General features: G+C 46.2%; 1 protein-coding gene across 1 annotated transcript in view; it reads right to left on the bottom strand.

Annotated features, from left to right (window-relative positions):
• zfpm1 (zinc finger protein, FOG family member 1) overlaps window positions 1-5,000 on the bottom strand; it is a 71,190-nt gene that overhangs the window by 41,821 nt on the left and 24,369 nt on the right. The gene's annotated exons all lie outside the window — the stretch shown is intronic.

Here is a 5,000-nt window from a genome sequence, read left to right as displayed (position 1 = left end):
GTAATAACTCGTTTAAATTACTGGTTTTCAGAACAAGGGCCGTCTCAATGTCAATATGAACCGAGTTCATCTGAGTTCCCCTTTATCTGCCATATGGAAGTTGCTTTATTTTACACGCGTGCCATCAAGGCTTTAATTTCTGCCTTGCATCACTCAAAACACATTATTTAGTGATGTCTGGGACAGTACCACTTGACAAAATGATTCATCTACTGCTCCTCATTCGGCCTATGATGGAACGGCTCTATCCTAGAAGCCAGGAAGTGCATGTGCACGCACGCGTGTGTGTGTGTGTGTGTGTGTGTGTGTGTGTGTGTGTGTGTGTGTGTGCGTGTGTATGTGTGTACGTTTGTGTCTGTATGTGGGTGTGCGTCTCATTAATTTGGGCTAACTATTTGGTGTAAGAGGATTAGGGTCCTGCTGGAGGGGCGGGGGAAACGGTGAACAAGCCACCGCAGCGAAACGCACGACTCATCTGCATGTCAAGGTAATGAACAGCAAAACAAAAAGAATGCAATAGAAACCGCACACACACACACACACACACACACACACACACACACACACACACACACACACACACACACACACACACACACACACACACACACACACACACACACACACACACACACACACACACACACACAACCGCACACACGCGTCAGGTACACTGAACGAACGTAGTTTCACCTCCTCCCGCTCCTCGGACACGTTGTAAAATTAATTTTTACGAGGTTGTGATGAGCGCAGGAGGATGCAGGGGGGGGGGGGGTTGTTGCCGAGCTAAAGCCGTGACTGGGGGGCGTATATATTTACAATGCTGGAACAAAGGAGCCCATAATCTATACAAAGCACACAACAATAGCCCTGAATTACAATACCCCCGTTACAAGAAGGGAGAAGCCTTTTTTTTTTTTTTTTATAATTCTGTTAATTTCACTTCCGAAGCAATTAAAAAGCAGGGCTGAGATAATGCTTGGAAACAATCGTCGGGGCTGACAAAGTGTTTCTGTCTTTGTAAATGAAACATCTTTAGGCTAATTTCAACTTCCATGCCTGTATGGTTGGCTCTAATTTCAGATAAAAAATTACCACAGTAAGATTTGGACGTTTATAAAAAATAGAAATGTAAAAATTAAAAAGTAGAGGGGGGGGGAGAAGATTGATCGTATAAACAATATTTCAGAATTAGCTGCTATGTCGCCAAGCTTTGCCAGATCTAATTTTCAGTATCTGTGAGGACATTTTCATACAATTAATTTTCCTTTAATCATAATTGTACAAAGGGACTCCTCTGTATAAAATTCCAATTATATTTCCCTGGTTGAAAATGTTAAGTTTGAATTATGATTTCTTTCCTCATTACCATTCTGGTTTAATGAATCGATCGCTGCATCACTGCCTTCACACATCAAATGGGGGGCGCAAAAAAGTTTGGGTTCCGGGCCCGGGCGCTTTCATCCAGGGAGAAATATTCCTCTTTTCCCCATTTCCTCTTCCTCTCTCCAGGACCATTGGCAGGCCGGATAACAGGGCTCTATGATAAGTATGGCACTTTCTTTAACTGCCTTTTTTTCCCCCCATAGTTAAGTTAAAAACCTTATTAATTGTAACAGCGCTACTCTCGCTGAGATATCCAATAGGAATGCTAGACTGAACTAATTTGCAAGATGGAGGAATAATAAACGAAAGGCAAAGCGCTCGTTTATGTATCTCTATATGAGGCCAATCACGGCGGTTGGGAACTTATCCGACAGCGGGATTAAACTTTTCTGTAATTTTTTTTTTAAGAGTTGCGGAACCCAATTCTTTTTTTAAATGACTAAAACGATCTACTCCTGATAAAATGGTATTTGGATGGGCCACAACTTAAGAATATTCCCGAATGAAGGATATATTGAAGGGGGGTTTGAACAATATTAGTTATTATTGAATTAAAACAGTTACATTGGGGGTCGTCTCCACCCAGATCAAAATGACATGATCAGATGTCAAACAAGATGTAAAAAATAATTACGCATGTTCAAAACCTAGGTGGTCAGACACAGACAATATAAATTCTGTTCACCTGGTCGCCTGCTACTGTAATGCAAGGTCTCCATATCTGTAACGCTTCCAGGCTCCTAATTAAGGCTCCTAATTAAGAGTCGTTTGTATAGCAGAAGGCAAAGCTTTGCTTAAAACTATGCCTTGGTTCACACATACACAGTCACTGACGGGCTCCTCGCTGCCTAAGAGCCATCAATTACATTGGCCAGGACGGCCTGGCAGCGGAAACATACTGGGGCGGAAGAGAAACGCTAAAAGTACTGCGCTGTTACTCTGAAAGAACACGCTTCTATTCCGAGGAAAATAGGAGGAGGACTATTAAGGTTTGGAAAAGGGCTGGCTTTGATATAGAACAACACAGTATAGAATATATGAGGATGGAGAGGAAAGGAGCGTAGGAGCAAAGGAAGGCAGCGTTACATGCAGGCTGTATTAACTCTCTGGACACATCAAAACCTGCGCCGCCCCCGATTGAACACATAGACACATCAAACCTGGTTGCTCAACAAGCTTGATTATAGGCACACACACGCACACACACACACACACACACGCACACACACACACACACACACATACAGGACGCATAACTCTCATGCTAATAACTCAGCGCTCGGTTACAAAAAATAAAAGATAAAATAATAGCAGGGAGGCGGCGGGGGGCGGGCTTGTATCAGGCAATCACAGACTTCAGTGGAAAAAAGAGAGAGAGGGAGACTTAAGAGGATATTTAGAGAGCAGGAGTATGAGCGAGAGACAGAGACGGAGAGAGAGACAGAGAGAGAGCGAGAGAGAGGAAGGGGTTCTTTGGTCTGTGCTCTTCAGGAATCTACTCAGCAAGCTGACACGGAGTCAGGAGCATTAACAGAATACACTTATTAATCACAGGGAGGGGGAGTGGGAGAGAGGGAGAGAGAGGGAGAGAGAGAGAGAGAGAGAGAGAGAGAGAGAGAGAGAGAGAGAGAGAGAGAGAGAGAGAGAGAGAGAGAGAGAGAGAGAGAGAGAGAGAGAGAGAGAGAGAGAGAGAGAGAGAGAGAGACACACACTAGGCGGCAACTGGGCGACAACTAAGGCAACACTCGATTTGCCAACTTTGAAGTGGTGGAAACACGCCTTCCTTGGCGTGATGTGGGTTATGGCAGTGAATCCATGTCTGAAGGGCTGCCAGTCTCCTCACAGAGGATATCAAAACGTTTTTAAATGGATCAGTATAAAGATGTAAATATAGAACTCCCTCATTCCGTACGTTTTCAACCCTCCTTCAGCGCAACTGTGTGTGTGTGTGTGTGTGTGTGTGTGTGGTGTGTCTCTGTCTGTCTGCAACATAGAGAGATTACACACAGACAAACAGCATTCGAAGATGCAATGCACTAGTGAAATAATTAATCATACAATAAACACAGACAAACTAAACCAAACATTAGTGCTGGGCAACCGCAATACCCTGATGTGACGATCGTGCAATAAGTGTGTTTGTGTGTGTGTGTGTGTGTGTGTGTGTGTGTGTGTGTGTGTGTGTGTGTGTGTGTGTGTGTGTGTGTGTGTGTGTGTGTGTGTGTGTGTGTGTGTGTGTGTGTGCACCCCCACCAGCCCCCTAAAGCCAGCGCTGCAAACACTCTGAATGCCTCTCTTGATACTTTCTCCCTCTTGAGACTCTCTCCCGCTCTCTCTCTCCCTCTCTCTCTGTCTGAGACTCTCTCTCTCTCTAGGTCTGAGACTCTCTCTCTCTCTCTCTCTCCCTCTCTCTCTCTCTCTCTCCCTCTCTCTCTGTCTGAGACTCTCTCTCTCTCTAGGTCTGAGACTCTCTCTCTCTCTAGGTCTGAGACTCTCTCTCTCTCTCTCTCTCTCTCTCTCTCTCTCTCTCTCTCTCTAGGTCTGAGACTCTCTCTCTCTCTCTCTCTCTCTCTCTCTCTCTCTCTCTCTCTCTCTCTCTCTCTCTCTCTCTCTCTCTCTCTCTCTCTCTCTCTCTCTCTCTCTCTCTCTCTCTCTCTCTCTCTCTCTCTCTCTCTCTCCCTCTCTCTCCCTCTCTCTCATGCCTCTACCTGCCGTCCCTCGTCTATAAGCCTCTCTTCCTATCGTTATCCCCCCAGCCCAACACCACCCTCACTCCCACATCATTCTTAAGGTCCTTCCAAGAGTCTCTCCCCCACCCCACCCACTCCATCACCATGCCTCTGTACCTCTCTCCACTCCCATCCGAAAAAAAGATGGAGGGAAGAGGAATGGTGGGAAGAAGGAGAGGGAAGAAAGAGAGAAGGGAGGTGACAGGGCGAGCATGTGTGTGCGTGTATATGCGAGTATGCGTGCACGTGTGTGTGTGTGTGTGTGTGTGTGTGTGTGTGTGTGTGTGTGTGTGTGTGTGTGTGTGTGTGTGTGTGTGTGTGTGTGTGTGTGTGTGTGTGTGTGTGTGTGTGTGTGTGTGTGTGTGTGTGTGTGTGTGTGTAGGATAGCTGGAAGCCTTTGGCGGTTATCGTCTTCTGCAGACTCTCTCTGCCGGCCTGATCTGTCTCCTCTTCATTAAGCAAATACGCCGACGTGGAAATGAAAACATAATAGCTATTTGATTTCCAGCGAGATATTTTGCATATTGGTTCGGAGCTGATAGCGGAATTTCATCAAGTCGTTTTTTTTTTTTTTGCTCTCCCCCTCTCTCGCTCCCTCCTCTCCCACTACCACCTCAGCCCCCCCTCCCCCTCACCCTCACCCGGCCCCCCCACTCGTCCCTCCCCCCTTCATGCAAGCCCATGCCAAAAAAAAAAAAGAGAAGGAGAATTACTGTGCTTGGACCGTTCAGCGGGATTTCTTTACATCGCTGAGAAGGAAGGGGAGAGCGAGAGCGGGGAAATGGGGGGGGGGGGGGGGGGGACAGAGAGAAATCAGTTCCTCAGGATAACTACTTAAACGATTAAATATCCCCTCCAATTCCCCCTCTTCTCCTTTCTCTTCTC

The sequence above is a fragment of the Gadus morhua genome, chromosome 9 (genome assembly GCF_902167405.1).
Source record: "Gadus morhua chromosome 9, gadMor3.0, whole genome shotgun sequence".
NCBI classification, from domain to species: Eukaryota; Metazoa; Chordata; class Actinopteri; order Gadiformes; family Gadidae; genus Gadus; species Gadus morhua.
Note: the sequence above shows the minus strand (reverse complement) of the source record. Positions and strands in the feature narration are given on the sequence as shown.